The sequence below is a fragment of the Leucoraja erinacea genome, chromosome 4 (genome assembly GCF_028641065.1).
Source record: "Leucoraja erinacea ecotype New England chromosome 4, Leri_hhj_1, whole genome shotgun sequence".
Taxonomy (NCBI): domain Eukaryota; kingdom Metazoa; phylum Chordata; class Chondrichthyes; order Rajiformes; family Rajidae; genus Leucoraja; species Leucoraja erinaceus.
In genome coordinates, this window is record NC_073380.1 from 98,299,066 (window position 1) to 98,324,918 (window position 25,853).

The 25,853-nt window shown below is 45.3% G+C and overlaps 1 protein-coding gene across 3 annotated transcripts in view; it reads left to right on the forward strand.

Moving 5' to 3' along the window:
- The first annotated feature begins 3,117 nt into the window (after positions 1-3,117).
- azin1b (antizyme inhibitor 1b) overlaps positions 3,118-25,853 on the forward strand; it is a 65,424-nt gene continuing 42,688 nt past the window's right edge. For all 3 annotated transcript variants that reach the window (XM_055634839.1, XM_055634838.1, XM_055634840.1), the window contains exons 1-2: positions 3,118-3,296; positions 24,776-24,916. The gene's annotated coding sequence lies outside the window, so the exon portion shown is untranslated. The remainder of the gene's footprint in view (positions 3,297-24,775; positions 24,917-25,853) is intronic.

A 25,853-nucleotide genomic window follows, 5' to 3' on the forward strand; every position in this document is an offset into this window, starting at 1 on the left:
CACGCACATGATTTCACATTAAGTTTTTTGTAATCCTGTCATGCCACCCCCCTTTTTGAAAAGCTTCGTACGGGCCTGCATAGGTCCCAATACTCACCACTCCCTAGAGAGGTACGGGGCAGAGAGGGAGGGGGGCAGAGAGGGAGGGGGCAGAGAGGGAGCGGGAAGAGAGGGAGGAGGCAGAAAGGGAGGGGCCTGCAGAGAGGGGTAGGGAGCAGACAGGGAGAGGCTTCAGGGGCAGAGAGGGATGGGCGGGACATAGAGGGCATGGGCGGCTCCCAGAGAGAGGGGGGTAGAGAAGGGAGGTTAGAGAAGGGGGGTAGAGAGAGGTTGAGAGGATAGAGGGGGGTAGAGTGCAGGGGGTTGATTGTATGTATGCACTGAGCAGCTTTCAGTTTCAGCAGGGGGTAGAGAGTAGGGGGTAGAGAGCAGGGGGTAGAGAGCAGGGGGTAGAGAGAGGGAGGGGGAGGGGTAAAGAGGGAGGGGTGGAGGGAGAGAGATGGGGAGGGAGAGGGGTGGCTGGAATCTTAGGGAGGTTGAGAGGGGAATATTGGGAGGGGGGGGGGCAGACCCACGGGTCTGCACTTGGTCTAGTATCCATCTAAATCTGTCCTATCCATGTACGGGGGGTAGAGGGTTACAGAGGAGGGGGTTAGAGAGAAAGGGAGGGGGGCTCCAGGGCGAGGAAAGCATCTAAAACCCCTGAGAGCAGGGGGGTAGAGAGCAGGGCACAGGAGGGGGAGATCCTGTCAGGGGGGGGTAGTACGGGCCTTGCAGGGTCCCAGGGGCGAGGGACGTGGCAAGAGGGAGTGGGCAGAGAGGGAGGGGAAGAGAGGGAGGAGGGGAGGGGGCAGAGAGGGAGGGAGGGGGAGGGGGTATAGAGGGGGCAGGGATGGGGAGAGAGAGGGGGGGTAGAGAGAGGGGGGAGGGAGGGGGGGTAGGGGGGGGGTAGAGGGGGGGGTAGAGGGGTAGAGGGTAAGGTGGGGGGGGGAGGGAGAGGGGTGGAGGGAGAGGGGGGTAGAGGGAGGTAGAGGGGGGTAGAGTAGAGGGGCGAGGGGGACAACTTAGTTCTTGTTCTACTTGATTTATTTGATTGTGCACGCCAGGTTGATTGCAATTGTGGAAACATGTGAAGGTTGCAATCTCACCCCTGTCCCATTGTGATGTCATAAGTAAATGAAACCCATTGTGATTTAGGGAGTTCAGGTATCAAAAGCCTCAGGAGAGTGGTGGTCCATTGTTGCCAAGTAGATTTATTTTTGCACCCTGTTTGAGATCTTAATCTTCTCAGACACCCACGCTGTGCTGGCACACTGGATGGAATATTGAATCTCAAAGGAGGTCATTGTTTTGTAGATCTTAAGAACAAGGCAAATCCCATCATGTTACAGTAATTTACCAATGACGGAGTTCAATCCCAAAATGTGTGCATACTGGGATGACTTTGGTTCTTTAAGAGAGGTGAAACATGTTGAACAGTTTCTCATTTGTCCCACAGAACAGTACCACTCCAGCTGGAGATAGGACGCAGTACTATAAACAGAAAGACTAAGAAACACGTGGGGGGGGGGGGGGGGGGGGGGGGGGGTAAATAAATTATAGTCCTGCACAATACTCGTCCGCATTGGGAGTGGGTCTGCTATGCACATGTCAGTTGAGATCACAGCGTGCATATCATCCAAGAGCAAACTAACCAAGAGTGGCCAATCATATTTGTGAAGTATATTCCACAGTCTTTAGTGAAGTGAAAAAATCTATAACCATGGTTGATGATAACTGCATGCATTTATACACACAATAATTATTTCGGAAACAAGGAACTGCAGATGCTGGCTTACACTAAAGGGCACAAAGTGCTGAAGTAACTCAGCGGGTCGGGCATCTCTGCAGAACATGGATAGCTAACGTTTCGAGTCGAAACCTTTTTTAAATAGTAAGAATTCCGCCAAATAATTTAAATAATGATTCATAATTTTATGAAACTCAATTATGTACATAGGGGGAAAAAATCATTAATCCCCGATTTCGCTCCAGTTTTTACCCGCGGGGTAAAATCCCACCCCGCGTCCAGCTGCTGAACGTGACGGCATGAAGACATTCGGGCGCTCAAGCCATCAGTGAACATACCTATGTATTTATAGAGGCTATCGTCAGTGGCAGCCCTTGAGCAGGAAAAAACACAAAAGAGGATACAGTAATTTCAAGAATCAGATTTGGACACACTGGTCTGAACAGTACACTTTATAATAGGCAAGCATAATACAGGCAGGTGTGAATACTGTGGGCAAGAAGAGACAATAGAGCATGTCATTATACATTGTGAGAGGTATGAGGAAGAAAGAAGACAAATGAGTGAACGATTAAGAAAAGAAAAAGTACAATTTGATTTAATAGATATTTTACAAAAAAATTCATATAAGTGCTATCAAATCCTAATGCTTTTTCTCAGGGCAACCAATTTGTTTGGAAAGATATAGGTTATTAGTATATAATAATAATAATAATAATAATAAATTTTATTTATGGGCGCCTTTCAAGAGTCTCAAGGACACCTTACAAAAATTTAGCAGGTAGAGGAAAAACATGTAAGGGGAATGAAATAAATAGTAGAGACATGACTAGTACACAAAGTAAAGACAGAATTCAATTCAAAACACAATATGGGGCAATTAATGCACAGATGAAAAGGGAGGGGGACGTGGGGCTAAGGATAGGCAGAGGTGAAGAAATGGTATATATATGTATATATATATATGTACATATATATATATGTATATATATATAGTATATATACACATATATAAGTTATAATGTTATTTGATCCACACTCCATACCAGTTGGTGGCGGTAATGCACTAAAAAGTTGTTTGCCAACCGCCAAAATAAACTACATAGAAGAAGAAGAGTAGGCAGCCCTTGAGTGGGGGCTCTGTTGCAAGGTTAACCCGCTGCTGGCCCGACTGGCACAGGCACCAGCACAGGCCCAGGCCCAGGCCGGCGGGCGGGCGGGCGGTTGTTGTGGTAACCAGGACCTTGGTGTGGAGGAGGTGGCATCAGCATCCGGGTACTAGACCGAGGCTTTAAAAGCGTGTGCTGGGCGGGCCGCTGCTCCTTTTACACGCTGTCCGTTGTCGATGAGAGATTGCATGCGTCGCTCCTTCCTCTCTTCATCCGGGACAAGCTTTTATGGCAAAGAGCGGTCGTCGTCTTTCTCTTGAGCGTCCCCCTATTACTCTTTGAAAATTCCGCCTCAAAAGAGAAGACGCTTTACCAAATCTTTTGGGCCGTTATCTCGCGTAAGTACATTGTGGTGTTTTTTTTCTCTCTCAGTCTCTGAACGCCAAAGATGCCATGTTTCCGATATGTGTAAACTCTCCATTCATAATGGTGTCGGTATCGACAAAGAGCTGCGTCGTGTTTGGATCGGGTTCTGTCTGGATCACGGAGCGGGGCTGGATGTTGGGGGGGGGGGGGGGGGGAGTACTGTTACGCCGGGAGACGAGGACATGGTGGAAGGAATGGAGCCCGGGACTCAGTGAGCAGTCGCTCGGCTCGGCCTTGGGTGCCTGACGATGAAGCTCCGGCGCGCTTGGCAATAGCGGCGACGCCCGCCCGGCCCGGCCCGGATCGCAGCGCCCGCCCGCCCGCCTCCCCGGCCCGGATCGCAGCGCCCGCCCGCCCGCCTCCCCGGCCCGGATCGCAGCGCCCGCCCCTGGTTCGCCCACGAGCCTGTCAGTCCAAACGCATCAGCCAGACCCCAACGTTGGAAGTCTCACTTTCACCCAGAGTGCCGCCGCCACCACCACCGGAATTGTACTTTTTAAATTTAAAAGTGGGCTAATTGTTTAAAAAAATAAGTAAAACATTCCCACATGGCCGCGTAATTGGCCTCTTGTCGGCACGACGTGTCATTCTGAAGGATGGCCTGCCTGTGTTAGAATGAATTCCACGGGGAGGGGAAGGGGAGAGGGGGTTGCTGGCCTCCATTTCGTTCCTCGTTTCTGTCACAATTAGCGGACCGGGGCATGATAGTACTGACCGTGAGAGGACCCCCGTCTAACCCCCACTCCTCTCCCCGCCGTGTACATATATCTATTGGCTGTGGTTGCCGCTGTCCTCAACTACGTTACAATGACAAGTGGCGCAGTGATGGCCGCCCGCCCGCCCTCTTGTCTGGGGCGAGTTGCCGCAACACCTGTCCCTGTGAATCGCTAGTTGCAGGCGGCCGCTTCGATCCGAGAGCTGGCTTGTAACCATTCATATAATCCACCCCTTCCCGAAAGGAAAATAACAATAAAATGCAAGCTGGGACATGGTTTCGAAATAACGGGAACGTTGGAAACTTTCTGTGAGCCGTGTTTTAATGTTTTTTGATTGATGGTTTTTCCTGTTACGAGTGTTTGATGAGAAATTTTCTTACACTTGAAGCCAGATCTCTTTTTGGGAGGAAAGGCAAACATAATTTTCACCCGACCCGTCAACTTTTTTAGTTCCCAATATTATCGTTCTAAACAAACTTTCCTAAATCTCGTTAAACCTTTAGATGGAAACACATAAACACACCGATATTAATTTATATAAAAACAGCTTTTTGTTCCAATGAATTGTAATAGTTTAATTGTGTATGTTGTTTGAATTTCTCCCCGCCCATCCGTTTCTGGATTTGAAAAAGGCGCGCCGGTGCGATATGATTGGAAAGTTTGCGCCTGTTATTCTTAGTCTGAAATAATAGTCGGTGGTGAAAATGTTCCGGTTGGGGCCAGCACGGGTCAGATTGATGCCATTGTTGCGTGTGGACAATAGCGCCTGCTGCGCCTGTGGTAATAATAGTGAAGCGGGACAGGCGGAGCGGAGCCGGGGATGCAGGGTGCACAGTCAGTGCCGGGCCAGCTAAGCAACCAAAGATCATTTTTAATATTGTCAACGAGTCAAGTTACTCAGAGCTTTCGTAAATGTTTCAGGTAACTTCGTGTATTTTGTTTTAGTTTGATGGTGCAGAAGTTACTACATTCTAAACGTTGAACATTGTTTACCCTACCACAGCTCACACCTCAACTAATTATTCCAATCATCATCCAGGAAGTTGCCCTTTTTTTGTTTACTCTTGGCGATTGTACAAATGTTAAATCAGTGGGTGACAATTAAGATGAATATTACAAGCAGAACGAAAGTATGGTTTCAGTTTTGTTCATGTTGCATTGATAGGTCAGAACTTGGAGTGGGGATAAATTGATACAAACTCAATTGAGCAGGATGTTGCCAATGCTGCCTGCAACTGTTCATCATATTTGTAATGAGTTGAATCATGGAATCGAGCCCTGCATGTCTACATTTTGTAATGACTTAAGGACAAATAAGAACTGGTGGGAGCATTAAGAGACAAGGCCGAACCTCTCCGCCTCACCTGCACTGTCAAACCTCGGCGTCTCACCGGCCATCCGCTGACCAGGACCTCCTAGGAGTCCTAGGCTCGGCACCGGGCCTGAAGTTTCCACGCTGCAGACTCTGACATCACGGGGTCTGACTGTGCTGTGTCTGGGTTCTAGTGCTCTTCCCCCTAACACAGGGAATCTCAGTGGTTGTTCCACTTGGTCTTCCCCTTCCCCCTCCCCTTCAAACCATATGACCTCAGCTTCCCCACACACACACACATATTATAGTCCTCATACCCCCTTCCTCCCCCCGACCACACCCCCCCCCCCCCCCCCCCCCACCAGACACCTTTGCCCCCACGCCTTGGCCTCAGTCCACTCACCTGCCTTCCTCCGGCCCCGAACCCCCATCCTTGCCGCGTGTTCACACCACCACCCCCCCCCCCCCCCCCCCCCCCCCTCCCCCCCTCTCTGATACCGAATGGTCTGTCATCAGCAGAGGCCTCGCCTTTGCTCCCCTCCGTCCCCACCTCAATGAGTTCCGCGTTTGACACGATATGGAGCTTTTTTTCCGTCGCCTCCGCATCAAAGAGTTCTGGGGAAGGAGCCCTCGCCCCCCCCCCCCCCCCCCAAGTGATGACCCTTCTCCCATGTCCAATGGACCACCTCCTCTTAGATTCCCCCTTCATGGCCATCTACGGGCTTTGGACCTTTTTATTTTAAACTTCCAGTGGGACCTCAACAACCTCAACTTTTCCACTCCATTTTCTCACTCTAACCTCTCCCCTCCTGAACGCACAGCCCTCCACTCACACTGCAGCAACCCAAACTGGGTTATCAAACCTGCCGACAAGGGAGGTGCCGTGGTAGTGTGGCGCACTGATCTCTACAAGGCTGAGGCCACTCGCCAACTCTCAGACACCTCCTACTTATCCTTGGACCTTGATCCCACAGATGAGCTCTAGGCCACTATCTAGCACTATCACTGACGTCATCACTTCCGGCTCCCTGCCCTCCCAAGCCGCCAACCTCATCGTTCCCCAGCCCCGCACGGCCCGATTTTACTTCTACCCAAAATCCACAAACCTGACTGTCCTGGCAGATGTATTGTTTCTGCCTGTTCGTGTCCTACCAAACTTATTTCCATATAACTCGACTCCATCCTATCCCCCATGGTTAAATCCCTCCCTACCTATGTTCAAGACACCTCACATGCACTTCGTCTACTCCACGACTTCTGTTTTCAAGGCACCCATTCCCTCATCTTCACCATGGACGTCCAATCACTCTACACCTCCATCCCCCATCAGGACGGTCTTAAAGCCCTCCGTTTCTTCCTCGAATGCAGAACCAACCAATCCCTGTCTACTGATACTTTCCTCCGCCTAGCGGAGCTGGTCCTCGCCCTTAACAACTTTTCATTTGACTCCTCCCATTTCTTCCTAATACAAGACGTAGCTATGGGCACGCACATGGGCCCTAGCTATGCCTGCCTCTTTGTAGGCTATGTCGAACAATCTTTGTTCGAGGCATACCAGGGCCCTATCCCCAAACTCTACCTCCGCTACATCGATGACTGCATTGGTGCTACCTCCTGCACCCACACACAACTCACTGACTTCATCCATTTCACCACTAACTTCTATCCGGCACTCAAATACACCTGGACCATTTCCGACATTTCCAGACCTCACTATCTCTATCGCAGGTGATAGACTACTGACCGACATCCACTATAAACCCACTGACTCCAATGGCTATCTGGACTACACTTCTTCCCACCCTGCTTCCTGTCAGGACTCCATTCCCTACTCCTAATTCCTCCCATCTACGCTGCATCTGCGCCCAGGACGAGGTGTTTCACACCAGGGCATTGGAGATGTCCTCATTCTTCAGGAAATGGGGGTTCTCCTCTTCTACTATCTTTTTCCGTCACCCCCCGCATCCAAGAGTTCTGGGGAAGGTGCCCTCGCTCCCTTCGCCCCCCCCCCCCCCCCCCCTTCTCCCATGTCCAACGGACCACCTCCTCTTAGACCTCTTCATGGCCATCTACGGGCTTTGGACCTTTTTATTTTAAACCAGGATCTTTTCTGTACCCCGTAACTCTGCTCTCACTCCCCCCCCCATCTCCCCCCCCCCCCCCCCCCCCCCCCCCACTCCTAACAAGGGCAGAGTCCCCCCCTTGTCCTCACCTTCCACCCTACCAGCCGTCACATACACAAATAATCCTCCGACATTTTTGCCACCTCCAACGGGATCCCGCCACTGGCCACATCTGCTCATCTCCTCCCCAGTCTGCTCCCCTGCGTAACTCCCTGGCCAGTTCGTCCCTTCCCACCTAACCCACCCCCTCTCTTAGGTGGGAAGGGACTTGTAAGTTATACTATGTTAACACGTTAATAATAACATTAATATTAATGTGTTAACATAGAAAACGTCATTGTAATCACGATGTAACTAAAAAGAGCATGACCTTTTAGCTAAATGCAAAATATGGCCGATTTAGGCACTCGATTGTGAAAAAGGTATTATCCTGGTGACACCATCAAAAAAGGCATGAAAAGGCACATGGCATTTATGGCAAAAACCTGGCTCTACTAATAGATGTAGCGTATTCATTTAAATAAGCAAAATATGAAGTCACCTACTTTGGACCATGGAGAATATAATTACAAATGGTGAAAATACAGAATTAAGAGTGATCTAACAATGGGGAAAGTCCATAGCCCTCTAACTGTTGTGGCATCGTGATCTATTGGGGAGCGAAAATTAAACCCAACTAATCACGGAGAACTTTATTTCTTTCAATATCCAGACCTGATGCTTGTCACTGGGTCACATTGGGAGCTGGTTACAGACGAGACCGTTGAGGAGAGCACTGCTGTTTCAGTTTGATGTTCTACCGATTTGACAGTTTTATGTGGACTTTACTGAATGTATTGCATAATATATAAACTGGACCCAATTAATAACTTCCAATTCCAGCTTATAAGACTGCAGAACCCTTATCTTGGATACACAAACTACTCCCAGACTGTAATGTAATTCCATCCAGAGGCAATGATTTTTAAAATGTATTTATAAAAAGCTACGTCCTTAGTAACCCAAGGACGTAACATTTTTTTTTTTTGAGCTTGATCCAAACCAAACATAAGGTCAGTTATGTCAGGCAGTGGTTAGGCACTTGACAGGTATACACAGTGCTGGCTCCCTTTGAGAAGACTAGAGTACATAGAAACATAGAAATTAGGTGCAGGAGTAGGCCATTCGGCCCTTCGAGCCTGCACCGCCATTCAATATGATCATGGCTGATCATCCAACTCAGTATCCTGTACCTGCCTTCTCTCCATACCCTCTGATCCCCTTAGCCACAAGGGCCACATCTAACTCCCTCTTAAATATAGCCAATGAACTGGCCTAGACTACCCTCTGTGGCAGAGAGTTCCAGAGATTCACCACTCTCTGTGTGAAAAAAGTTCTTCTCATCTCGGTTTTAAAGGATTTCCCCCTTATCCTTAAGCTGTGACCCCTTGTCCTGGACTTCCCCAACATCGGGAGCAATCTAGCCTGTCCAACCCCTTAAGAATTTTGTAAGTTTCTATAAGATCCCCTCTCAATCTCCTAAATTCTAGAGAGTATAAACCAAGTCTATCCAGTCTTTCTTCATAAGACAGTCCTGACATCCCAGGAATCAGTCTGGTGAACCTTCTCTGTACTCCCTCTATGGCAATAATGTCCTTCCTCAGCTTTGGAGACCAAAACTGTACGCAATACTCCAGACCCAGGTGTGGTCTCACCAAGACCCTGTACAACTGCAGTAGAACCTCCCTGCTCCTATACTCAAATCCTTTTGCTATGAAAGCTAACATACCATTCGCTTTCTTCACTGCCTGCTGCACCTGCATGCCTACTTTCAATGACTGGTGTACCATGACACCCCGGTCTTGCTGCATCTCCCCTTTTTCTAGTCGGCCACCATTTAGATAATAGTCTGCTTTCCTGTTTTTGCCACCAAAATGGATAACCCCACATTTATCCACATTATACTGCATCTGCCAAACATTTGCCCACCTAGCCTATCCAAGTCACCTTGCATCCTAGCATCCTCCTCACAGCTAACACTGCCCCCCCTGCAGTACAAGGGGAATAAAGTCCCAAACCTAGAACATTTTGAGTAATATTCTTGAAGTGAAATGTTTATAAAAAAAAATGGTAGAATGAAGACAGGATTTCCAGGGTTAGAGTTTGAAGAGTAGACACAAACTTGGAAAGTTGGGGAATTAATTGTAATAAGTAAGTACTAAAGGGAATTGAGAGAAAATCCCTGGTAAGAACCAGGAAGCATAGGATAAAGAAAGAGAACCAGGACTATCGGATACACAGAGGACATCTATACACAGAGGATAGAAATTTGCAGCAATTGATGTCTGGTCAATGATTTCTAAATCGGAAAGTGATTGAATTTTGTAACCTGAAGCTGGGCAAAGGGCAATCAGCCATGATCTCATTGAATTTAGACATGAGACTAAATGTCTTCGTGCAAACAAATGATTGAAGATGCTTTTGGTTGAAATGGACTATTAGTATACACTACTTTGAATTGATGTTAACAGGAAACAATTTCAAATGCATGTGCCATATATAAGGGAGGAGAAGTCAGTGGATGAGCTGTGCCAGTGACAGCACAGAAAAATAGCAGCTGGACTGAATTGAGGCTCGTCAAATAGACTTTACTCTTGAGCAAATTGGGTGTGTTGTATCATGACAGCATAGTGTAATTAGCAGTTTAAAGTACTATTCAACCTGAATTCCAAGCAGGCAGTATAACTGAAGTCCAGTTTACATATGGATTAAATAAACCTAAACATTGGGCTCATTTTAGTTAATGTTCCCTTCCCTGCAATGGAGATGTACATGGATACTAAATTGTAATATCTTTTATGAGGGGATTCATTATAATTTACAATTTATCCTTTCAAAATCTTGCTACGAGTTAAATGTAACTTGTTATTCCGAAAGTACTGTCATTGGGCTGTACGTGTTAAATATTTTAGCATGATTTTGTACTTTCCACAATTGGCCAGCACAGTGGCCAGATAGTAGAGCTATTGTCCCACTGTTCCAATAACCTGGATTCACTCTGAGCTCTGGCAGAATTTAACACTTTCTGTTCCTCCATATATCTCATATGTTTCCATATATCCATATATTTCCTCCACATATCGCAGCTCGTGCAGTTGATACATTAGATATTGTAAATTGCCCCTGGTGTGTAAGTGAGTGATAGAATTGGGGGAATAAAATAGGATTAGCGTTGATTTGGAGGAATTGGTACGATGATTGCACAGAACTGCTTCCATGCCATGTGATACCAAATCTTATTGCCACACAAGTGTCCTTTGAATTATAGAATAGTGCACATTTAACACTTCCAAGTTTCTAGTGCACCAACTAACATGCATTCAAACTAACTGTTAGGTCATTTTAATATGCATTTAGTTAAGAATAAACAGGAATCTTTTTAGGAGTTGATTTTTCCTTGCTTTCTTACTGATATTCCCACAATATTTCATCTGATGAATATGTATAGCCATTCACACAGAGAGTGGTGAATCTCTGGAACTCTCTTCCACAGAGGGTAGTTGAGGCCAGTTCATTGGCTATATTTAAGAGGGAGTTAGATGTGGCTAAGGGGATCAGGGGTATGGAGAGAAGGCAGGTACGGGATACTGAGTTGGATGATCAGCCATGATCATATTGAATGGCGGTGCAGACTCGAAGGGCCGAATGGCCTACTCCTGCACCTAATTTCTATGTCTCTATGCTTCTATGAAAGAGTAAGGAGTGCCAGAAAACATGAGACCAGACACTTGTAATCTCTCATTTGACGGACTAATGATTCAGCATCGCTCTTTGCTTGAGCGTCATCAGTGTTTTCTGCAAACTCTACTAGTGCATCACAAACTTCAGCAGCTTGGTACTGTACAGCTTTTACACTTTTCATTCTATTCGTGTATTGGCTGAATCTTGCACTTAGTTGACTGCAATGCAAGTTGAAAAGTTGTGCAATTAGAATTAAATGCGAAATTCTTCTGATTAATTCTGATGTTAGCATCTTTTTACAAGTACAAAAAGACGAATGTTTATCCTAATCTTTGCCACGTCAAAGTAATCTGCACTTCTGTCATTCTTCTAAGTGTTTTGTTACTGCAGTAGATCCCAGTTCATCACCTCAAAATTAGCCTTCCTGCTCTCATGCTGTTTCTAGTGCTGGACTCTCCTTGAGAAAAGTCACCTGTGGACTCATGCATATACTCTGTCAACTTTAGTTTCTACTTGTGCTACCAATGCTCTTTCTGGAAGCTAATCAAATCAATTTCATTCCAATGCAATTCATTGTTGGTACTATAGACCCTGCCAGTTTTCAGCTAACAGAAAGCCTTCCTCATTATGTTCCCTTCATGATTTGTTAACCAGCACCTATCCCTGTGGAAATCCACTAATCACAGACCTCCAGCCTGAATATTGTTCTTCCACCATAACCCCCGGTCTTCGGTCAGCAAGCCTGTTCTGAATCCATATGATCAATTCTCTGTTTATCCCATGCATCTTAATCTTTTGGATCAGTGTACAATGGGGGACTTTATAAAATGTCTTACTAAAATACATGCAAACACATCCACCGCCATTCCCTTATTGATCACCTGTGTCACCTTTGAAATGATAAATGTCTAATAATCTCTATACGAGTAAAAGTTTCATCTTGTATGTATGTATGTCTGTGTCTTTCTACCATCAAAACGTCACGCGCACTAGCACAGAAATTTCCACATATTAATCACCCCCTCCCTCTCTACACACCTCCAGCGCCCCCTCTACCCCCCCCCCCCCCCCACCACCACCCTCTCCCCCCCCCCTCTACCCCCCCTCCCCTCCCTCTCTCGGGATTGAAGAAGATGAGGGAGTGCTGGGGGATGAGGGAAATGAGCCGCGCCTGCGCTGTTTGGGGCTTTGCATGGGTGGTGCAATATTGCATTGGGGGAACGGGTGAGTGGTGGAATATTGCGTTGGGGGAGCAGACGGGCCTGCACTTGGTCTAGTTACAGTTAAAATTAAGATGTCATTAATTGAGTACTTTGGAAAAGTGTTCTCCATGGTGGTTTTCCTGTTGAGATGATGATGCATGATGTGAGAGGTAGAGCTGTTCATTTTTGTCCCGCCCACTTCCCTGACATCTGTCTGAGGAAGGGTCTCAACCCGAAGCATTACCCATTCCTTCTCTCCAGAGATGCTGCCTGTCCCGCTGAGTTACTCCAGCATTTTGTGTCTACCTTTGATTTAAACCAGCATCTGCAGTTCTTTCTTACACAAATGGGGGTTTGTACATCGGCGAGACCAAACGTAGACTGGGTAACCCTTTTGCTGAAAACCTTCACTCAGTCCGCCTGAACCTACCTAATCTCCCGGTTGCTAAACACTTTCATTCTCATTCCCACACAGACCTTTCTGTCCTAGGTCTCCTCCATTGTCAGAGTGAGGCTAAACGCAAATTGGAGGAACAGCATAGCATATTTTGCTTGGGCAGCTGACAGCCCAGTGGTATGAATATTGATATCTCTAACTTCAGGTAGCCCTGGCATTCCCTTTCACTCTATCCCTCCCCCACCCAAGTCTCACTAGATTCTCGTTTTCGCCCAACAAACAGCTAGCAATGGCCTGTTTCCTTTATCATTGTTGCTTTTTTGCATTTTTCATTCACTGTTCTTTATTGCTTCACATCATCATCTATATCTCTTGTTTCCCTTATTCCTAACCAGTCTGAAGAAAGGTTTCGACCCGAAACGTCAACCATTCCTTCTCTCCAGAGATGCTGCCTGTCCTGCTGAGTAACTCCAGTTTTATGTGCCTATCTTCGGTTGAAACCAGCATCTGCAGTTCCTTCCTACATATTAATGGAGTTTGCTTGTTTTGAATCTTAGCTTTGCAATTTGCAGTGTGATGGTGTGGATTTTTCAAATAACTTTTCATGAGCCTTAAAGTAGATGCCACTGGAAATCTAAACAATCCTTCCTTGATAAACGCAAAATATTTTCTGTCATATGAACATTTCATGTTGTAGGATTGTTGTCTTTAAAATGGCTATCAGTAGCTCAATTTTGGAAATGGTTTCTAAGGCTTTTTCACAGTGAGCTGTTTTGGTGGTGATGTGTGTTGGTGACTTATTCCTCTTGTGATCTTTACTCAGATTTTAACAGATCTGAGCAGTTTGTGACAGCTGGAGTCATTTATATATATGGTCCAGGCAGCATTCACTGTTGCATGGGGTTTGTCGTCCCAAGCTTCACTGACATGCACTTACTTAGCCATTTTGATTTTGTACCCTTAGCTCTGAAATGGCATAGCTCATTAGGCATAACAAGAAGCAAGTCCTGATCGTAGCAATAACGCCTGCTCCCTGGTTGTTAGAATAAAGTAGAAAGGGGACAGAGAAGATGTACGAAGATGTTGCCTGGACTAGAGGGTCTGAGCTTTAGGGGGAAGTTGAGTAGGCTGGGACTCGAGTGCAGGAGTGTCGGTTTTCCTTGGTCCTGAAAACTCCAATTAGCCAATTAAAATGCCAGGTCAGCGAAGGAGATTGCCTACGGCTGCCCTCAACTGCCTGTAACTAAGTAGCGACCTCACACCACTGCACTACGAGTTAAAAAGAAAATGTTTCAACATGCTGAAGATTTTTCCACGACCTGGCTGAGGCCACGAGAATGCGGGAACTTCCCTCTAGCATGAAGGAGAGTTCCTGTGATCTCATAGGACCAAGTGTCGACGTTGCTGCGAGTTTTAGTCAGGGGCAAACTCTTCTAAACTCGCAGATTATGTCGCCGTAGTGGGACAGCCCCTTTACCCTAAGCATTGTTTGTAAGGAGGAGACTTTTTTTTGGAGGGCTGTCCCAAACCCTTAAGTTGTCTTCTTGTCTTGAGATGAAAGTACGTGAAGGCATCTTTTAAAAGGGCACTCTTTTGCATTAAGCACTTGTTTATGTTTAGGAGAATATCTACCTTCCATGCTGTTTTTGTCTCACTGCTTAGGAATGTTTTCTCCCGTAGGATATGCATTTGCTGTCTCATTAACCAGCAGGGCTCGAAATTAACCACCCAAAGCGCCTCTGGGCAACCTAAACGCCGAGTCATTTTGCCCGGCTTGGCAAGCAGATACTGGTTTATACCGATAGACACAAAAAACTGGAGTAACTCCGCGGGTCAGGCAGCATCTCTGGAGAATAGGAATGTGACGTTTCGTGTCGGCGGCGGCTGTGCGGGGCAAAGATGCTAGGTGCTTGGTGACGAAGGGTTGGAGCGAATGACACGCCCCGCAAAGTAGCCCGGCGGAAGGAGGCCTCCCTCCTCCTGGCCTCGGCGTGCGAGAGGGGTTGTTTTGAAAGCGCTGTTGGTGGATTTGCTTTCAAAACAACCCTTCTCGCACGCCGAGGCCGGGGGGAGGGAGGGAGAGAGAGGTCGGCCCCACACCTTCCTGTCGGCTGGCGGAGGAGGGGAGGCGCTGGCGAGGAGATCCCAACCGCCACCCTCTTTGGTGTTGGACAGGGACGGCAAAGGCAGCGAGGCGATGTTGTCCGAGGAGCGCTGACCTTCCTTCCTCCCCACCTCCTCTGCCCCCTTCCTCCCCCCCCCCCCCCCCCCCCCCCCCCCCCCCCCCCCCTCCCCCCCCTCTTTCTCTCTCTCCCTCTCTTGTACGCTCCCTTCCACCCCTCTTATCCTGGGACCCCCCTCCTCTCAATCCCGCACTGATCCCCATTCCGGCCTCTATTCAGTCCTCACTGACATCCCCTGTGCTCCCCTCCCCATCTACCCCACACCCAATCTAGTCATCACCCTACCCACCTTGCATTGATTCTCCTGCCAACCCCCCTTCCCATCCACCCTGCACTTCACCTGATTCATACTACATCCCGTACTGACCCACCCTCCATTTACGCTGCACCAATCCCCCCCCCCCCCCATCCTGTAGTGATCTTCCCATTCATCTTGTACTGATCCCCTCATTCATCCCGTACTGATCCCCTCATTCATCCCGTACTGATCCCCTCATTCATCCCGTACTGATCTCCCATTCATCCTATACTGATCCCCTCATTCATCCTGCACAGACCCTCCGATCCACACTGTCCTGCCTCCCCCCCCCTATTCATCCTGTACTGATTCACCCCCATTCATCCTGTGCTGACCCCCCCCCCCCCCCCCCCCCCCCCCCATCTTGTACTGATCTCCCACCCCCCCCCATTCAAGAAGAATGGGGGGAACAGTCTGAAGAAGGATCTCGACCCGAATCGTTGCCTATTTCCTTCGCTCCATAGATGCTGCCTCACACGCTGAATTTCTCCAGCATTTTCGTCTCGCACCATTCATCCTGTACTGACAACACGTACTAATTCACCTGCCTCAATCCATCCATTCCGCACCGATTGACTTCTCGACCCTCCCCCCCCCCCCCATCTATTCACCCCGCACTGATTCACACACCCCCTGACCCTATTGTGCTTCATGGTCTTCAGAGCGAACATTGGCTATGTTTGATAGCGGAATGCAATCAAATGTGTTTTAATTCCCAATGTTATTATTTGTTTTGACACCTTTAAACATATTACCAAAAGAACATTTGCTGCAGTTATGTCCTTTGGCCATCTTTTGTCAGTTAGTGTAATGTTTAACCTGTCAGATGGGTATAGTCGGTTTTAACAGCTATTATCATAAAATGCCTTTAGAAATTTCCTTGCAACCTGTATATTTGGTTGTGGATAAATTATGTGGGAAGTGGGAGTGTTTCTGTACCAATAGCAATAACGACCCAGGCTATGGCCACGTCATGGTAATTTTCGGTCCTTCACAGAAAACATGCTTGCATCAATCTGTAGTGTGCATGGTTAAGCATATATGTTACCATGGTCCAGGATTTATTGACACAGGTTGGTCATATGCTGAATAATCCAACCACATTTTTGTTTGTAAGTGGAAAGAACTAATAGAAATTGCATTAATTGCAATGTGTAAAAAGAGTTGAGATATTGTATTATAATTTTGCTGCATGTCATTGTGAATATATCATGTCTTGATTGGTGAATATGTTTAGTTTGTGAGTTATTTGAAGCAGAAATAATATGTGAATGCAGACAAAAGTGCTGGAGAAACTCAGCGGATGCGGCAGCATCTATGGAGCAAAGGAAATAGGCAACGTTTCGAGCCGAAACCCAGATGGGTTTCGGCCTGAAATGTTGCCTAATTCCTTCGCTCCATAGATGCTGCTGCACCCGCTGAGTTTCTCCAGCACTCTTGTCTATCTTCGATTTTCCAGCATCTGCAGTTCCTTCTTGAACATAATATGTGAATGCTTCATTGAGCATAATTCCGACTTGTAACTACGTACTTCGTCCGAGCACATTATCGCACGCGTCATGCAAACTGTCTTAAACAACCACCTAAACTGTCATTTGGCAACCTAAAAAGCTGTCAAGGTTGCCTCGCTGGCAACAGAGAAAAAAAGTTAAGTGAGAGCCCTGACCAGATATTAGGTTTTACACATTTCTTAAAGTTTGGGCCAGAACATTAATTCCCCTTTCACATTCTTTCAAGTCTTGCCATATTAATTTTGTTTTTTATACTATTATAAAACTCAGTGATTAAGTCCTACACCCTATGTAATGGACTTGCAGGGAAGACAGGCTGTGTTTTATTCTGAAAGCATGAAAGATTGGTGATACTGCCAATGATATAATAAGTTATTAATATTCACAAAAATAATATGTCCTGCTCCTCCACAAAATGTATTCTGCTCAGTTTTTAATAGTTATGATAACAGTGAAAGTGCATTCATTAAAATTGTTTGTTTTTTAAAAATATCCTTGAAGGATGCTTAAAATGTTAATAAATCATAACAACCGTAATGTCTATGTTGACAACAGTATAGTGTATACAAAATACTTTATGCTAAGGAGTGCTGCACCCTTGATTATAGCAAAAATGCTTTTGTAAATTGAGGGTATATACCAAAGACTCAATGGAATTATAGCAAAAAGCCTTGAGTTCTGCACATAGAAGATATGAATGGGTAAAGGTAATTTGAGAGGAAATAACTTAACTAGCTTAGAAAATCAAGAATTAGATTAGGTTGACATATGAAATGGGAAGGGGCAGGATATATTGTGCAGGTTGTATATTCGGCCTCAGACAGTAATGGTGACGCAGAGGCTGTGACTAGGAGAGTGGCATTGGGGTCAATGCTGGGGCAACAGCAGTTTACTTAAAATCTATATCAATGATTTGGGTGAGTGACTCTTGAATTTTAATGTATTCAAGTTTACTGACAAAATGCTAGGTGGCTATGGGTGCAGAGATTAGGTTTACATTTATTATTGTCATATGTACTGAGGTACAGTGAAAAGCTTTATTTTACATTCAATCTAATCCAAATCAGATAAATACCATTCAGAAATACAATCAAGCCACACTCAAGTGCAATAGGTAGAACAAAGGGAAGGGTGCAGATATAGATATGCGTAATATAGTTCTCGGCATTATAGCACAACAGTTCCAGAGGCAAAGTTCAATATCTGCAACGAGATGGAGGAATATTGAACTGTACCCTAGCAAATGGAACAACCGTTCAGAAGCCTGATAACAGGAGATGAAGCTGTTCCTGAGTCTGGTCGTCTGCACTTTAAAGCTTTATATCTTCTGCCCGATCGGAGAGGGGGGGCAAAGAAGAAATGACTGAGATGGGGAAAATTTTGAATTATGATGACTGTTTAACTGAGGCAGCGTGAAGTGGCCATGAAGTCAGTGGTGAGGATCAAAGATCCTATAGCAGAGCAAGATAGGCTACTCCTGCTAAATGCAATGGGCTGACGTGTAGTACACTATGGAGGGGATCCTGGGCATTTTTCCCCGCCCATTTTAGTAACCTGAGCCTACCCGACCCGACTCGCAGTGTAATCAATGTTGCGGGGCAACAGTTTGTGTGGGTTAGATTCATAAATCTGTCAGTTCAAACTTCTTGTCAAGAATGAAATTTGACTCTGGTAATAGTTTTTTTTTAATGTTTTTTAAATCATTTCTTTTTAAATGGCTCACAAGCAGTGTTTGAGTTGATTTTGCAGTAACCGGAACCGACCCGACTCGCAGGGTAATTGACATTGCGGGGGGAACTTTTTGTGTGTGATATAGGGTTAGATTCATAATTCTGTTAGTTCATAATTCTATTAATTCTTGTTAAAGAATAAAATGTTTATAAACACACATACATGAAAATCATATAAATGTATATAATCATATAACACACACAATTATATTTCTTCTGATCCAATAATGAACTTTATTTCAGACTAGACAAGGGACATTAAATAAGAAACATTGTAAACCTCCCCGCAACTTCACACACACTAAGCCTTATTTCTCCCCCCCCCCCCCCCCCCCCCCCCCCCCCCCTCGCCTCGCCCCCCACACTACAATCTCTCCCCGCTGCCCCGCACTCCCTCTGCCGCTGCCCCGGACCCCACACACCCTCTCCCGCTGCCCCGGACCCCACACTCCCTCTCCCGCTGCCCCGGGCCGCACACTCCCTCTCCCCGCTGCGGATCCAATCTTTGGCCGGAAGCGAGATGGCAGGGGCAGGTTGCTAAAATGAGTCATAAAATCACCCATGAATCCGCCCATGAGCGTACTACACGTTTGCGTGAGAGTAACCCATATGCTATAGGATCTTTGGTGAGGATGGTCTTTGTTATGGGCTAGGCTACATCCCCAACTCTGCAATTTCTTACGGTTTTGGGCAGAGTTGTTCCCAAACCAAGCTGTGGTGCAACCTGACTATATTTCTATGGTGCATCTATAGATGTTTGTGTATGTCATTGGAGACGTGCCAAATTTCCTCAGTCTCCTGAGGAAGTAGAGGCATTAGTGTCTTCTTGGCGGTTACACAAAAAAGCTGGAGAAACTCAGCGGGTGCAGCAGCATCTATGGAGCGAAGGAAATAGGCAACGTTTCGGGCCGAAACCCTTCTTCCTTCATTGTGGTTGGTCCACAACAAATCATGGGTAAGGAATTTGAAGCTCTCAACCATTGCCACTTCAGCCCCATTGGTGTAGATCAGACCATGTATGCCAACATGGTTCCTGAAGTTGATAACTAGCTCCTTTTGTCTTGTTGACTTGGGTGTGATCTACAAACTTTTAGATGGTGTTAGAACTCAATTTGGCCACATGGGTGTGAGTATAGGGTTTATACAAAGGGATTAGGAACGCATGCTTTTGTGTGGCTGTTATGTCACCTTTCTGCATTGTCTTATAGCAAAATAAAGAATCTGGTTACAGCAAATTTGTTGGAGTTTGCTAAGTGAAGGTTACTTTTTCATAAGGCAGCATTTTTATAGCAGACTGATAAAATTCAGTAGAGCCCATTGAATACTAGGTGATGATGAGAGAAAATTGCACTATTTGAACATTGTGTCTCTTATAACTATCAACTGGGTTTAATGTTGCATGTGATAAATAATACCTTCAACAATCCAGAATTTTCTCAGTGTTGCCAGGTTTATGGCGTCTTGGCTGTACTGAAGTAGAGTATTTAGCCTTCATCATAAGGCAAAAAGTGTTACCAATAAGTCGAGGTGACTCGTGATCGGTGTGCATTTAGATTGAATGCATTACAACCCAAATTAATATTTTGGATTCTGCTATGCATTCTGTCTTAATCTGCACCAAACACGTCACCTTGACATTAATCAAATTCAGATAAAAACATGTTTGAATTTTAGATTTGATCTGTAAGACAAGCCCTTGTCAGAAGTCTGCATTACCAAGTTTTTCTTTCCATCCATAGTCACAAATAAGAATAAAATGGAAATTGCAGTTCTTTAGCCTAAATTTAGAAACTGAGTGTGAGAATTATGGTTTAAAGTTCCAGAATAGCTAGAAATTTGATCAATAAATAGATCGATTTTCAAAATTGGCTCTGCTAATGTCCATAGTAAGATGTAATTGGCCTTTATGATTATTTTGTCTGTGTACCATCTTTGAGAAATTTATATGGATTGGCTCCTAAACCCAATTGTTCTTAAACATTAGAGTGAAGGGCAAGGCAGGCAAATGTAAGGAAGCTTGGCTGACGAGAGAAATTTGAGGCATTGGTCAAGAGTAAGAAGGACGCATGGGATAGGCATTGGCTATAGGCATAGGCAATTTTGTTTTGGGAATTAAGGAGCAAAGTAAAAAAGGAACTCAGAAGGGCAAAAAAAGGTACAGGAGATAGCTCTGACAGATAGCATTAAGGGCAATCCCAAGAGATTTTAGAAATCTAAAAAGTGGGTGAAGGGTAACTAGAGAGAGAGAGAGTGGGACCCCTCAGTAATCAAAGCTGTATGGAGCCACGGGAGATGTGCAAGGTCCTCAATTAGTATTTGTCCTCTATATTTACTGAGGAGTAAAACATGACAGAGGAACTTGGGGCAGTCAATGGGAGTGTCTTGAGAGCAGTCAGTGTCACGGTCAAAGAGGTGCTCAAGGTACTATCATGTATGAAGGTAGACAAATCTCTGGGGCCTGATCGTATATATCTGAGGACATTCTGGGAAACCAGAGAGGAAGCCCTGATTGAAATTTGCGAGTCGTCTTTAATACAGGAGTGGTGCCGGAAGACTGGAGGGTGGCAAACGTTGAGCCTCTATTCAAGTAAGGCTGCAGGGGAAAATGCTGGCAACTATAGGCCATTGAACTTAACATCTGTAGTTGGAAAGTTAATAGAGAGTATTCTGAGGGATAGGATATAGGCATTTAGACGAACAAGGGCTGTTTAGGGAAAGTCGGCATGGGTTGGTACGTGGGAAAGTCATGTCTCTCAAATCTGAGTTTTTTGAATATGTGAAGGTGTCAAGTTGGGAAAAGGGGAAGTACGACGGGGTCTGGAGTCCTTGTACATCAGTCTATGAAAGAAAGCATGCAGATACAGCAGGCAGTGAAGAAAGCAAATGGCATGTTGGCCTTTATAACAAGAGGAATCGAATATAGCAGCAATGAGGTCCTTCTGCAGTTGTACAGAACCCCAGTGAAACCACACCTGGGGTATTGTGTACAGTTTTGTTCCCCTAATTTGAGGAAGGACATTGTTGCTATTGAGGGAGTGCAGCGTAGGTTTACAAGGTTAATACCCGGGATGGCGGGAGTGTCAAATGCTGAGAGAGTGGAGCAGCTGGGCTTGTACACTCTGGAGTTTAGAAGGATGAGAGGGCATCTCATTGAAACATATAAGATTGTTAAGGGTTTGGACACGCTAGAGGCAGGAAACGTGTTCCCGATGTTGGTGGAGTCCAGAACCAGGGGCCACGGTTTAAGAATAAGGAGTAAGCCATTTAGAATGGAGACGAGGAAACACTTTTTCTCACAGAGAGTGGTGAGTCTGTGGAATTCTCTGCCTCGTAGGGTGGTGGAGGCGGGTTCTCTGGATGCTTTCAAGAGAAGGCTAGATATGGCTCTTAAAAATAGCGGAATCAGGGGATATTGGGAGGAGGCAGGAACGGGGTACTGATTGGGGATGATCAGCCATGATCACATTGAATGGCGGTGCTGGCTCGAAGGGCCGAATGGCCTACTCCTGCACCTGTGGTCTATTGTCTATTGTGACCAAAAAGGTCGATGAGGGCAGAGTTATAGATGTTGTATATGGACCAGCAAAGCATTCGACAAGGTTCAGCATGGTAGGCTGCTCTGGATGGGTTAGATCGTATGGGATCAAAGGAGAGTTAGCTGAATAGATAGAAAATTGGCTTCATGGAAGGAAGCAGAGGGTGATGATGGAAGGTTGCTTCTCAGACTGGAGGCCTGTGTGGTGCTGGGCCATTACTGTTTGTCATCTACATCAATGATTTGGATGAGAACATACACGGCAAAATTAGCAAGTTTGCAGATGATACGAAAGTGGGTGCTTTTTCCAGAAGTTGGTTGTGAAAAATTGCAGCAGGATCTTGATTGAATGGCCATGTGGGCTGAGGAATGGTTGATGGAATTTAATACCGAGAAATATGAGGTATTGAGTTCTGGGAAGTCTAACATGAGTAGGACCTATACAGTGAATGGTCGGGCTCTGGGTAGTGCAGAGCCGAGGGATCTAGAGGAGTGTAGGTGCATGGTTCCTTGAAGATAGAGAGGGTGGACAAAAAAGCATTTGGCACATTGGCCTTCAGTCAGTGTATTGAGTATAGGAGTTGGGAGGTCATATTGCGGTTATATAAGACGTTGCAGAGGTTGCATTTAGAGTATTATGTTCAGTTCTGTGCACCATGTTATAGGTTGTCAAGCTGAAAAGGATACAGAGAAGACTTTCAAGGATGTTGCCAGGGCTAGGGGGTCTGAGAGGGCCTTGGAGCACGAGGATGAGGAGTGATCTTATTGAGGTCTATTAAATCATGAGTGGAATAGATCGGATAGATGCACAGTGATAATAAATGTCTCTTGAACTCTTGAGTCTTGCACAGAGTAGGTGAATCGAGGACATAGGTTTATGGTGAAGTGGAAAAGATTTAATAGGAATCTGAGGGCTAAATTTTTCACACAAAAGGTGGTGGGTGTATGGAACAAGTTGAGGCAGGGACTATTCCAACATTTAAGAAACAGTTACACAGATACCCCTATGGATAGGACAGGTTTTGAGGGATATGAATCTAGCAGGGGCTAGTGTAGCTGGGACACGTTGGGCGGTGTGGACAAGTTGGGCCAGAGGGCCTGTTACCACACTGCATCATTCTATGACTATTTGATTTCTTGCCATGAATATATTCCAAAGAAAGACACAAAATGCTGGAGTAACTCGGTGAATCAGGCAGCATCTCTGGAGAACATGGATAGGTGATGTTTTGGGTTGGGACCTTTTTTCAGAATGATTGTGGGGTGAAGATGGCAGGAAAAATGGAAAGAACAGGTGTGAGCCCAAAGGAAGGAGTTGCAAATTGTGAAGCTTGGGGATAGAATTGTTGTAAATTGTGTAGCCAGAGGAAGGAATATAGGGGAGTGGAGTAACTGAAAGGTCAGCCAGGGATCCAGCAAGGAGAGAGTGAAGAGGTTAGTAACCGGGAGATCCCCGATGTCTTGGTGGACAGAGCGCTGGTGTTTGCCAAAATGGTCGCCAAGTCCACATTTGATCCCACCGATGTACACATTGACAACACTGGATTCGGTACGTGAGGTTAGAGGAAGTGCATGTGAACCTCTGTCACACCATGATGGATTGCTGGGGTCTCTAGATGTAGGTGATGGAGGATGTATATGGACAAGTGTTGCATCTCCTATGGTTGCACGGGAAAGTACCTGGGAAGGGGGTGCTTTGGATGGGAAGGGATGAGTGAATCAAGGAGTTGCAAAGAGAATGATCTCTGTGGAGGGTGGGGATGGGAGATGTGACTAATGGTTGGATCATTTTGGAGGGTGAAAGGGAACTATCCTTGTTGCGTCTGTGGGAAGGATGAACAACAGCAGAACTATGGGACGAAGTGGAGACGTGGGTGAGGGATCTCTCTATGACAGTTGGGTTGAAAACAAGGTTCACAAAAGAATGAGGACATCTCTGGTGTTTAGTTTGGCTTATTTACTATTCTGTCCTTGAACGAAAAGCCTCATTTTGGGTGCAGTTACGATGGAGACATTTGAGATTAGGGGATAGCATATTTACAAGAGACAGAATGGGAGGAAGTGTAGTCCAGATAACTGGGAGTCAGTAAGTTTGTTGTAGATGTCAGTCAATAGCCTGTGCCGTGATGTTGACAGATATCAAGAAAGGGGGGAGAGAGGTGTCAGGAGATAGTTCAGATGAATTTGATATATTCCAGTTTTTTCTTGGATCTCACTGATCTCCACATGTCTGTTTTGTCCATTAAACCTCATTTAAATGGTTCAATAACTTTATATTCTTATGAAACTTACTTGTGCTTCCATTTAACATAAATGTCTTGCTCATCCAAATTACTTGTATGCTGAACAGTTCAGACCCCAACATGATTCACGAATACCAGTAGACAATTCCTGCTTTTAACTTCCTAGTTGACGGGTAAACCTTTGTGGAAGGAAATCATTTTCTATTCCAAAACTGATGTGAAATTGAAGTCAATTGAATTTGCCAAATTATTTGTCTTGAGAAATTATCAGACAATTGTTTGTCTCATGCTAATCAACACATCAAAAATAAATGAATGGAGGTTAGGACAATGATTCACTTGACCCAGATTTTTTTTTTGGTGTGGTTTTTTTTTACTGGAGTTTGAAGGTACTAGTCCGCATAATGGCAGTGTTTTGAACCAATTTAAATTTACTTGGCTAGCTGCATTTATTGATGTATTATTGTCATTCCTTTTACAGGGCAAAATTTCTGTTTGGGTGTATAACAGTTATACAGAAGGTCCGGGAGTAGCACTCTACAGAGAACAGTTCGACTTCAACGCCGAGCCTCCTTGGGACCCCAGCTGATAGTGGTGGTGTTCCATCTCCCAACTTGTCCATGTAAGTCTTGCTAGAGTTATGTAAAAATAACTTTTATATTTTGTTTCAACCATATTGCTCGATTAGAAAAGAGTTTACATGCATGTTAAATTTGAAATGGATAATGTTGGGAGTTGATTGCTAAGTCAGCTGATAATAGCCTTTCTCTAGAGCACTTGGTCTGAGTGAAAGCAACTAATGTTCTTTTGACTAAATTGGTCTTGCATTTTGTAATTGACAGTTTGTGGTGGGATTTTTGTCACAGATGTACATGTTTGTAGGTTAATAGGCTTGGTATAAGTGTAAATAGTCCCAAGTGTGTGCAGGATGGTGTTAATGTGCGGGGATTGCAAGTCGGTGCGGACTCGGTGGGCTGAAGGGCCTGTTTCCGCGCTGTATCTCTAAACCAAACTAAACTAAAGCTAAATCAGTTTTTAATATTTATCTTGGAAGCACGAGTCAAATTCTCATTCACAGTAACGTGCTCAGTGATGGTGAGCTTGAGAAATTAGATTGTGACATTTTTTTGGTGGGGGGTAATATTGTTTGTGACTCTCAAGTCAAATTAGAATTTTGGTTATGGCTATAGATTGCTGCATAAAATGTTAAATAGAGAGCTAAGTTACTGTTAAATCAGTTTTGGAATGCAAATAATTGTGGTCTTGTGTGCTGAACAGACCTTGCATTGATATACCAGCAGAACAGTTCAATAAAAAGACTGAATGAGTGATAGGTACTTTTTAAAATGTGCATCCTGTCACATTCTATTTGTACAATACTACATGTGGCAGCAAGGAGATGACTCAACTTCCTTTGGTAGTTCAAATCTCCGTAAGTTAAAACGTGCATTTTTATATATTGTTACAGGGAATTGCGTGACAGTATTGTAATAAGGACGGAAAGAATATGGTGGATCTTGCCTATGAGGCCAATGGGAGGGGAGGCTAATATGACAATT